The sequence below is a fragment of the Podarcis pityusensis genome (assembly GCF_964106645.2).
Source record: "Podarcis pityusensis genome assembly, chromosome: 3".
Classification (NCBI taxonomy): domain Eukaryota; kingdom Metazoa; phylum Chordata; class Lepidosauria; order Squamata; family Lacertidae; genus Podarcis; species Podarcis pityusensis.
In genome coordinates, this window is record NC_138026.1 from 30,127,043 (window position 1) to 30,138,938 (window position 11,896).

The following is an 11,896-nucleotide window of genomic DNA, read 5'->3' on the forward strand; positions in this document are numbered from 1 at the left end:
TGGAATTGTGGCCTGGACACAGCAACTCCTTGGTAGACAAGTCAATGTGGAAAAGGTTCTCTCAGGGTAACATGTGTGAAGACTTTATTGCACTGCCATATTACAGAAAACAGTCAGTTTTGCAAATGTTATGGGCCCAGTTTTTGAAATGAGCTGCCAAGAATAATAATCCCACAGAGAATAGGTGGATGCAAGCATTCAGCAATGCAAATCCATGCAAATAAAGCTGTGATAAGTAAGAAAAACAGATTTTCCAGTACAACCCCCCCTTCTTTTTTTTCATATGATGCCTCCTTTTAAGCTGCTTGTGAAGAATTAAATCAAAGCATCCCACAGAGCATTAAATCTCTTTTTATTAATAAAGAAATCAATTACTACACACCAGCAATTTACCATTTGCATTCTTTCTGCTCCGCTTCAGATATTTAATAATCATAATGGTATGTAAAGAAGTTTTTAAAAAGAATAAGTGTTTCCTAATTCCTGAAACAATTCTTCAGTTAGTTATAGAAAAAAAACAAAACATTAAATAATAAAAGCAACATTAGTGCTTTTTTCCAGTTTTTTAATCTAACAAGATTTTGCCCGTTATTAGAGGAGTTGCTTCAGCCTGTGCATTTGATTTTATCTGTGGCATTTATATTTGCGTGCTCAGGCGCAGTGAGCCCACCGCCTGGTATCTTGCATATATGAGTAAAGAAACACAGGAAAAACATCACTTTCCTAACCACAATGTTATGGGATTAAAAAAAAAAGGTCCACAACTTTATTGATTACAGATGTAAGTGAATTTGTGTCATGGACTGGTTGGGTGCAGATGAGTGGTGGGAGGCACAAGCTGGGGAACCCCCAGGGAAAGAAGGCTGAGAGCCAGGGGATTGGTGGTGGGACAACAATGAGTTGTCAGAGAGAGAAGAGGGAGCAGACTGGGAGGAGGAGGTGTTGAAAGCTAAAGAGGCAACAGGGTTTAGTGAGCAGCAAGAGGCTATGGCAGAGAACAGTCCAGAATCAGAGGCAGTAGCAGAGGAGGGTCAAGAGGCAGAGTGGAGACAGGCTGCTGAAAAGCCAGGGAATCTCCCCCTCCTGCTGTGACCAGCTCCACCCCGCCTCCTAGTCTCCCAGAACACGCCGAGGAATGATGAGGGCAGAGCAAAGAGAGACAAGTTGAAGGAGCCTTATGCTGTCAGTGAAGGAACCTGGGAAGGAGCCTTAGGGAGCAAGTTCTCTTTTTTTGAGTCCTGGTGTTATTTCTGTATCTGAGTTTTGAGCTCTGTGGGCCGATCAGCATATTTGTCATTTGTGGCTCAGTCTTAAGATATTTACTGTCATGCCACAAGTCTGCAAGCCTGTAAGCTGTGAATTCCCGAAAGCCATTTGGGAACCAACCAGCTTCCCAAAGGCTTTGAAGAGTCAGCATTAGCATGAATGTGTCTTCTCAAGATGCTGGCTGTGTTTTCATTGTGCCGCTGAATTGGGTAATGCAGAGCTCAGGAAGTGCCTCTGCGCTCCTTCTGGGCTGGAGTGTGTGTGCTTCTGCTGAGGCGATGCACTTTTGTTAATCTTGTAATTAAAGGGTAGTGAATTGTAGCATGGGGGCATATTGATTTTACGCCGCATTCATATTTGTGCCATCCTGCATTCGTTGCCACTGTGTTTACCTACATTTGATCAGCTTAAAGACAGCATTAGCCAACTGAGAAAATGAGATTAGAATGAGTTGTTTGGCCTTGCTTGAGGTAAATTCTCCCTTCACTGCTTCCCCCCTGACTAAAATACTTGCTGAAGAGCTACCGAGAAAGGAAATAAACCTATGTGAAGACATTTTTTTCTTCTGATGCTACAGTAGACAGGGCTTTGATGGGTGAACTAAAACTGGTCAATGAAGATAGAGAAGAAAAATGGGTGCATTGACTCTTCCATATAGTAACTATATCCAGCTTTGAGCATACTAGTGGAAAGGAAGGACATAAATTTAATAAAGGTACATAGGACACAATTCACACTGAAATAAAGAGGAGCTGTCAAGGCCAGGCACCTAATTTTTTTCTGCCTGAGGCAATGAACCAGATGGCTCAACCCCATTCCATTTAAAGAAGTCCCTCCAACTGGCGGTTGAATTTTGCTTTAGGGCTGGTGATGCAATAGCACCCTCCACCAATGCCTAAGAACAACACACACCAAGCCAAACTTTGCTGCCACTTGCTGCATCCCAGGTAGCTGCCACCTGAGGCAGTCACTTCACTTTGCCTAACTATAGGGCTGGCCTTGGGAACAGTGCAAAAGTACTACTGGCCAAGGAGAGGTCAAACACCCAGTGACGGGTGGACAAAGGGTGACGTGGCTCCGTCAGTTGACTAGAAGACAGACAGCTGACTGGTGCTAGAAGACTGGTGGTTGTCTGGTGCTAGGTTCTCCCCAGCAAACCACCTGGATCGGAAGCAGAAGGTTCTAGCTCTTTCAGGCCCTTTTATGCAGTTAATAAGAGAACCACATTTTATAATTTCCTCCGCCATGCTTTTAAAGGAAAAAGAAGTAATTGTGAGGCCAGCCTGCTTTGTACAAAGTCCCCGTTTCCCTGCAGCCATTTCCCACTCCCTCCACATGTGGACAATATGGCACCAAAGAGATACTGCTCTGTGCCACTGCTTCCTGAGTTATAAGTGCTTGTAGACAAGTGTTTCTTGTGTGATTGGTACTCCTCTTGCATACAAGTTTTTTTCTGAAGAGTTGACATGGCATCGTTATCATCAAAATGCCACCCTGTATTCCCCACCATAACTGGATATACCCTTTCAAGGTGGAAAACTGATTACTTTAAAAAGTCCATACCAATGACTCTGTGATATCTCGGCAACCCATTCACAGCATAAATTTCCCGTCTGGAAGCACCCTAAGTCTTCATAGGCAGTGTTTAGAAGCTGGTAAAGGTGTGCTGTGATTGGGTGCTACTACACTCTGTCATGGTTATGCAGGTAAATAAATAAACCTTTATTGTCACTACACCACCTGTGTGCAGTGAAATTAAACGAGCCCCCCTCCCTCCCACATATACCCTCAGTCTTGTTTGTGCTCTGTGTGCTTGTTGGAAGTCAATTGCAACACCAGGGTGATCAACACCAGGGAGGATATTTTTCTCCTTCCCATTCTTTTTTTCTTTTTTAAAAATAAATTTATTTGGTTTTTCAGATTAAAACTTTACAATACATATCAAACAGGCAACATAAAAACAAGATTCCAAGGAATCTCTTGGACTTCCCTCCTCCCTTTTGTGGGTCCTATTGTGAATCATTTCCTCCTGCATCTTTTACGATAATCCAAATCTTTTACATCTCCTTTGTGTCCAAAATTGAGCATTAAGCTACAAGTGATATTCCAATCCTACTCACAATCTTAACTGTTTACAATGGTTTTTAAGATAGGTTATAGATTTCCCCATTCCTTATTAAAATTTTGATCTTCCTGATTTCTGACTCTTCCAGTCATTTTAGCCATTTCAGCATAGTCCATCAACTCGATCTGACATTCTTCTCTGGTAGGGACTTGTCAGGGAACTGCCATCAGCTCAGAGGCAAGAGGTGGAAGGGCAGTTGTGTTATAGGGAACCTCCGAAGATCTTGCAGAGCAGTCCCTCCTCTGGCGAGGAGGAAAGCCCCACCTCCAGTTGAGAGGAGGTGGTGGGACCAGGGGATGCTAGGGAGAGCCTCAACACCGAGCTTGAGCAAACCGGAGAGGAGGGAAGTACCCCATTGCCAGCGCCCATTCTGCGCAGCAGGTTTTGGCACAGGGAGGGGAGGAGAAGGTTGGGGGTCATGTGACTGTTATGCTGGGGGAGGTACAAGGACTGACTACTCCCAGATTCTTCCAGCAACTGAGCCAGACATGAACTTGCGACACTCTTCACTGTAAATAGTTTGCACTAATAATAAAGCCTGGAAAAGACAGGTCGGAGTCTTGCCTGTTCGCTCTCGAGCAACCACGCTACCATCTGACAGGACTTTATCTTCTTTCCATCTCTGTGGACCAATAACGTCTGTGCAGCCGTGGTTGCCCATTACATGGTGATGTAGGTAGGATAATAGTCAACACCAGGGTGGATATTTTTCTCCTTCCCATTCTTTACTGGGTCTGGTGAAATGCTCTGCTATCTGCTATAGATTGCAGGAATGTAGGATTTGGTGTAAAGTGTCATCTGTTGCCATCCACGAGACTTTCCCATTTCACCAGCGAGCCAGCATACATTTATTTGCCAGTGGAGTATATGACCAGCATAGCATTTGAATTTTTTTATTTTTGTCTTGGGCATATCTCAAGCTCTACTCTCTTCCTGTAGTGTGGCTTCCACTAAATCCTATTGCTGCTGTGCTGAGGCATCCATCTCAAATTCTCGATGTTGCTTTAAATCAGTTTATTATCAGACAGCAAAGAGGTACGTAAATGTAAAATTAATGTTTCACACTAGTAATTGTAAAATAGTGGAAGTGGAAATGGGCACCTTAAAGATTAATGGAAGGTGCTTGTAAGTTTAAATTGGCTCATACTCACTTCTTTGTTTTAATGCAGTAGATCCAGAAAAGCATTATATGCTTCTATATTTTCTATATTTGGCAGGGAATGAAAGATATGCAGGTTCTGTATTTTCTATATTCTATATTTTCTATATTTGGCAGGGAATGAAAGATATGCAGGTTGTGTGTGTGTGTGTGTGTGAATGAAACCTAGTGACTAGTGCAGATAAAATGCTTTCCAGAGAGTTTTATCACCAGGTTCTCTTTTATTACATAATGTAATGCTATCAGGTTGTCTTTTGCCATTAGACTGTTGAGAAAATAGCCTATGACAAGCCATGCAGATATAATGAGAATTGTAAGTACATCTACAGTTGGGTGTATAAAATATTTCTAATACACATGGAGCAAAGAGTTACTTGAATACACTGTCACCTTCAGTTTTATCACAGTGAAACTGGTCTCAGTTGCAGCATATCTTCATAAATCTTTAAAAACATGCAACTGGAAAATGTTAAGTTGAACTCCCTTTCACAATTTTGAAACATTGTTTTTTTTAAAAAAATCCTTATGCACAAGCATATTTGTAGATTCCTGTTTTGCATGGGGCCAAATAAATATTTTTATTTAATTTTGTCAGCTGGGGTGTGGAGGGAAGCAATGAAATCCACTGTCTCAGATGGTGTAGCCTGCCAACCTAAAACTTACCAGCTGAACACTGCAAGACAACACAACTATTTTGAAGGCTTCACTTCTTTGTTTTGTATAAGATCAACCCTACAGCTAGTCACTAGCCAGCTAAGATATGTTTGAAGGCTACTCCACCATTGGAGGAGGTGGAACACCACCAGTATGGTATGCCCATCAAGTATAGAGTTCCCACTAGTGGTACTTTGGCAGGAGTAATGGTGAGTGAGGAATTTGGGGGCATTTAGGGGCATATGGGGGGGGGGAAGGCTGTGGGTTTTCAGGATCCCAGACCACTTCATTCCCTTGCCACACTTCGATTGCAGGCTCCCCCTACAACAGAAGCTCTGAGGTGACAGATCTACGTCCTGGTACTTCTGATGTGAATCCATTGGCACCAGAGCCTGCACCTTATTCCCCAATCCTGAGGAAATACTTCTGCCACCAAGATTCCTCACAGACTCCTCACAAGATAGCCTGGAGCGTTCACAAAAGCAATTCCCACACTTTGAAACCCTACTGCCTAGAAAAAGCCAGCACCTGCAGAAAAAGACATTGGATCTTTAATTGGAGAGTGGGAATATTCACGGTACAGGACTTCCATCTTGACTATGTGGCCCACGCTGAAAAGCTCTGCCAATTGCTACTAGATGCTGCAGCGATAGCCTGTATTTTCTGACTCAGCTGTAGGCCTGCTAACATTAATCTTAGCAACCAGTACCCAAGGCTTGGACTTAACCACACCATTTCAACTTGTCTGTTTCAGAGCCCTGAATCTGCTGTTCTTTTTATTATATCTCTCTTTTTTATGGCTTAGTTAAGAAGTGCTAACATAACAAAAAGAAAAACAAAGAATCAAAAATGTAAACCAAAAAACCAGCCTAGAATGATAAAAGTGTATTTCTGCTCCAAAAGAGTAATAAAGTATTGAGACATACAGTAATTCTGAAATAACAAGCACATGTATAAATGAAATTATTTTTCTACCTGTGAGTTCTAAAAAGGTAAAGGTACCCCTGCCCGTACGGGCCAGTCTTGCCAGACTCTAGGGTTGTGCGCTCATCTCACTCTATAGGCCGGGAGCCAGTGCTGTCCGCAGACACTTCCGGGTCACGTGGCCAGCGTGACAAGCTGCGTCTGGCGAGCCAGCGCAGCACACGGAACGCCGTTTACCTTCCCGCTGGTAATCGGTCCCTATTTATCTCCTTGCACCCGGGAGTGCTTCGAATTGCTAGGTTGGCAGGAGCTGGGACCGAACGACGGGAGCGCACCCTGCCGCGGGGATTCGAACCACCGACCATGAGATCGGCAAGTCCTAGGCGCTGAGGTTTTACCCACAGCGCCACCCACGTCCCTACCTGTGAGTTCTACCATTATAGAAAATAAAAGTTCTATAAAGCCTTAGATGAGCCAGCCATTTGCAAATACTGATGACGCTGAGTGAACATGTGCCTCAATATTCATATATGAAAGAAGACAATGACACAAACAAATAAAAACAAACAAACAAACAGTTATTCAAGCTCTGCCCTTTAGATACTTTTAAACATATCTTTTCAAGGAGGGCAAATTGCCAAACCCTAGAGTATTAGCAGTCCAAATTACAAAGATGGGAAGTCTTTGAGAATTTGGCAATGTAGCCCCAAGCTGCTGTTAAAGGCAAAGGGACCCCTGACAGTTAAGTCCAGTCGCAAACAACTCTGGGGTTGCGGCACTCATCTCGCTTTACTGGCTGAGGGAGCTGATGTTTGTCCACAGATAGTTTTCCGGCTCATGTGGCCAGAGCAGCACATGGAAACGCTGTTTACCTTCCCGCCGAAGTGGTACCTATTTATCTACTTGCACTTCGTGCTTTCGAACTGCTAGGTTGGCAGGAGCTGGGACCGAGCAACAGGAGCTCACCCAGTCGCAGGGATCTGAAACGCCGACCTTTCGATCGGCAAGCCCTAGGCTCAGTGGTTTAGACCACAGCACCACCCCTGTCCCCTGCTGCTGTTAAGAGATAATAAATTAGTTCTTTTGAATCCTTTTCTGTTTCCATATACAGGTTCAAAAGTGTTAGGTGAAAAGATAGAACAATAATTTCTTTAGTTATTAGAGAGATCTTGGTGAATGCCTTATTCCAGAACTGAGCAACCCCAGGAAACTTGCATCCCTCAAAGATTGGGGTGGCATGCAACAGTATGTATTGTGCAAAGAAGGCCTTTCTCTGTGCTGAATCAGCTGCCAATCCTTCTATTTATATTGAGATTTCTGTCATACCCTTCTGTTACCTAGTAGGCACCACTCATTGGCGTTAGTGACCCAGGTGATCTCCAGTGGATATAAGTTTTATTCTCCAGGGTCCATAAGGTAATGTTGCATTGCCCATCATTTCTCATAGCTACCATTCTAACACGAAATACTAAAATCAGCCTCTCCATATGTTAACTCTTTGCTGCAGTATATCTTTGCTGCACAATAATTCTTAGCGATGATTTTCCAAATGGGTAGCAAGAAAAAGTAGATTTGATCAAATGCTGTTATCCAAACTTGCTGAATAAAAGAAGTGAATGCTGCAGGGGCTGACAAATCACTTAGCTTAGAATCATTTAGCCTGGAGCAATATTATGGGGCCAAGATAATAATTCTACATGCTGCTACAGTACTGAATCTATGTATGAGCTTGTGGGACCTATTGACTTGAGAGCAACTTACCAACTGATGTGCATGGTGAAGATGTAGTCCTTGATCATTCAACATAATCAGGATAGACTTTGCTCCTTGATGCTTCGTTGCTTGAATGTGCTAAAGTATTCAAACAAAAAAAAATGTTTTCCCCCATATATGCAATTTCAAAACTTTGTCTCAATATGTTGGTTTTCAGTTTCCTGCTCTGATGAATCTGAAATACCCTGGATCTGACACGCTGTCACTTGATTTCAGGAATGAAGTTGTTCAAATTGATAGAAGATTTTTCTCCCCCAGCTGTCACTCTGTATTGAGGTTCGTGGAGTTTCATTTTTATTGGGAGGTTGAAAAGAAAAGAAAAGAAAAGAAAAGAAGAGTTTGCTTGAAATATTGAAGTCTAAGTCCCTATTGTGTATAATGATGGAGCTTTTAAAATAGCTAGCAGCTAAGCAATGCCATCAAATTGTCATTTATCACACAATCAGATTTCCAGCAGAAGTGATGTTATGAAACCAATTTACTAAAAATACATTTTAAAAATGCTGTCTTTCTCCCTCCAAGAAGAGAGTGCCTAAAAAAAATGTGTATATTAAATTTCGTTACTGAAAAAAACATGATGGCAATGCTAGGCTATGATTTGAAGATGCATCCCGAAATGATGGCAATATTTTTTGGATGTCGTGCTCTCACAGGGCTGTGATCTCGTGTGACATTCCAAACACGTGTTTTTGGGTGCCTTGTGAGATCTCACCCTACAAAAGCATTTTTTTTTTCAGAGTGATAGCAAAGCGTGGGTCATGTGACTTGCAGAGAGCTTGTCCTGGAAGTCATGTGACCCAGTTTTGAGTCTGAAAAAGTTGGACGGTACAAGTTTGTTTTTATACCTGGTTGACTCACACAGAGAACAGATTAAAGAAGTGACAGTGTTTATTTTCTTTTACTTTTATTTTTCTCCTGTACTTTTTTAAAAAATATATTTGCACTAATAAATTTTCATATTTTTTTTTACATCCAAATGTGTCCAATAAATAAACTGTAACATGTTTTATTCAGCAGAACAGTTTCATATGTGAAATATGTGGGGGTAGCTTATTGTCCTGGTTCAACCATACCAGTTAGTACAAATTAGCATATAGTTCGGTTAATTAAACTGTAAATTGCAATTTTCTATCGATTTCTGCAGTTCCAGCTTCCTTCCAATGAAGGTGATTTACTCCTTTCTCAGCCAGGCCCCCAATGCTCCTTGATAAGGTAGAATTTAAAGCCTAATTTAAAGACATCGATAGGGATTTATTCTGGGTTGAACATTTAAGCCTATGTTTGCATATGTTGACAAATGGTCGTATGAATGAATCACGACTTGCCATTGTATTAAGGCCCAATATATACGCTCCTGACGCAGTGGAGATTCCACTTTTTCACACCTGCATCCACAATGCATCTATAATGTGGGTTGGTTGACCAGACAGGAAGTTTCCATATCAACACACCTTGCTAGGAGCTACTAGTACTCCTAGAGTAATTCTCCACATGCTCTCTTTATCTCATGTGATTTTACCAGTCAGACATCACCAGTGTGGCATGCTTTCCTGCAAGAGCCAGTGACAGCCATGTCTTCTAGTCAAAAAAATTGACTTCCTCACTGTTTGTGATTAGGATTTGCAGGTCTTCAGCATCCCAAAGCCAGAGACACAAGAGGTGAGACCTAGCAACGTCACAAGGTCACCAGCTTTGTCAAAAATCTAATGTGTGAGTTGGGCCTTGGAACGTGGCCCAGTGTTAAAGGGGCAGAGCTAGGGATGTGTAGGTCCAGAAGAATTTTTTTAACCTGAGTGGGGGGTGGTCTTTTTTCCCTGCACACTGCTTATACAAAACCGCTGGTGCTATGTATGCTAGTTATGTGCAAACTAGTTACCGCAGGTATACATGTATGTATCTCATACGCCTGCATACTTAAAGTTCGCATCAAGTGCAAAGTGTTCAAGATCAGCTGGTGGCCCTGATGTTTAAGGAAAAGGGCCTATGTGCTGGAGGTTTTCCACCACTGCCTCGTACCAATAACAGACACAATCAAAGACTGGGACTTCCTGTATTTTACAAGAGGCTTCTACAAGGGAGAGAATGAGAGACTGGAGATATCTGAAGATCAGCACTGGAGTTGTGATTTATCTCAACTTCTTTGTCATCTGGTTGAAAACATAGCTTTCAGCTCAAGCAGCAATTGCCTTTTTTGTGACCATCTCACTGTTGAGTGCTTGTTCTTAAGAGAACCTGTCCTCCCACTTTTTTTTTTTGGTTAATATTATTTCCCCTCCTGTACAGCCCTAATTGCTCACACACGCCAGAGTTTTATGCCAGCCATAAAAGAAAATGAAGGAGGTCAAGACCCTCAGATCTGTTTACGCTTGGATGGAGGAGGCAAAATTTAATACACTTTCCACACAAAGTTCCTGCATCTCAGAATTCATTATGTTTTAACTTCTCTTTGTGATAGTTAATCTACCCAACCATCACGTTGCAATCAAATTTCGTGCCGATTCCTTTTATATTTTAATTGGACCATCCTCATTCAGTCTGAGCAGACTTTTCTCACTAATCACTTGGTCCCCCCCCCCCTTTCCTAGTTAGCCAGAGCCTTGTATATATATTCCCATTTTATAATTTATATTTTAAGTGATTGATGCATACCAATGTAAAGCTCCCTACTGGGACCATACAAGGTTAGTATAGTTTAGATCTGAGTTGGTAGCCACCAACTTGTGTGGCTTTAAAAGAGGAATAGACAAATTCATGGAGAAGAAGACCTTTAATGGCTACTTGTCATGATAACTATGCTCTGCATCCACCGTGGGAGGCAGTAATGCTTATCTGTACCTGTGCTGGTCCCGTGGGTTACCTGAGAGGCTAGGTCCAAGTCCGGTCCATGGTCAAAGGTGCAATGTGGAGGCAGTCCATAGTAGCTGAAGCTGGGTGCAGGGCAGGGAGCCAGGTGAAGTCAGGAACAGGCATGCAAGCAGGGAGCCAGGGCGGGTCAGGCGCTCAGGCATGAAAGCAGGACAGGGTGCAGGCAGGAACTAGTAACCAACAATGTTGACCCTGCAACCTGGGACTGGGGCTGGCTGGCTTTTATCCGCCCCGAGGCATAGGGCAACCCCGATCCTCTGGTGACTCGCCTCTCTTGGCCTGGAGGCGAGCACTCCTCTTGCGGGAACTTAGTTCCCTCCGCCTCTCTGCCCTGAGCCTCTGCAGCTCAGGAGAGGATGGAAGGTTACCAGACTCAGAGGCAACTTCAGCTTCCTCTGATGGGGCTGAGAGTGGAGCACCTACAGGCAATGGGTCCTCCATCCCCTCTGGAGCCAGAGCAGACTCAGCTGGTGCCTGCACCTGAGGATCCAGCACAGGTGAGGACCCTCCGAGTCCGAATCCCAGGCCATCACAGTACCAATTGCTGGAAACCACAGGTTGGCAGATTGCAGAACCTGCTTGCAGGTTCTCCAGAAGAATCTGGTTGGCCACTGTGAGAACTGGATGCTAAAGTAGACGGGCTATTATTCTAGCACTTATACAGCTACTTGCAGTCACACAGAGAAGAGATTTCATGTTTAGCTCCCCCATATGGGCTTCACAAATGGAACGAACGTGAGCATTGCCTGGCAGCAACACATCAAGGTGCTCACTTAGGTGCCATCATGAGTGTGAACTAACAAGGGAAAAAAATCTGCCAACTTCATGCGCTCTGTTTTTCATTTCCCCCATTTTAAATTCAGCTCACCACATTTCTGCAGCAATTTGTAATTTGCCAGCCTTTTAGTGGATGTTTTCTCTTATGCATTTTTGTATGCAGTTTTGACTTATGTACAATGCTATTTTTCTTGAAAAAGAGGTGCTGGAACTCATCATGAACACCTCCCTCGTTATCTTAGAATGATAATGGCGCCCACCTGAGAGGTGCTGGAACTGAGTTCTGGTGAGTTCTGACTGAAAAGTAGCCTTGCTTATATAAATATATGTAAATTTGCAGGCAATTTCCATAC

At 43.0% G+C, this 11,896-nt stretch overlaps 1 long non-coding RNA gene across 1 annotated transcript in view; it reads left to right on the top strand.

Annotated features, from left to right (window-relative positions):
* Positions 1-6,062, top strand: part of LOC308472869 — an 84,181-nt gene extending 78,119 nt beyond the window's left edge. Inside the window, exons 2-3 of the long non-coding RNA XR_013983792.1 lie at positions 4,331-4,426; positions 5,519-6,062. This is a non-coding gene — a long non-coding RNA (uncharacterized lncRNA). The remainder of the gene's footprint in view (positions 1-4,330; positions 4,427-5,518) is intronic.
* The last annotated feature ends 5,834 nt before the right edge of the window (positions 6,063-11,896 follow it).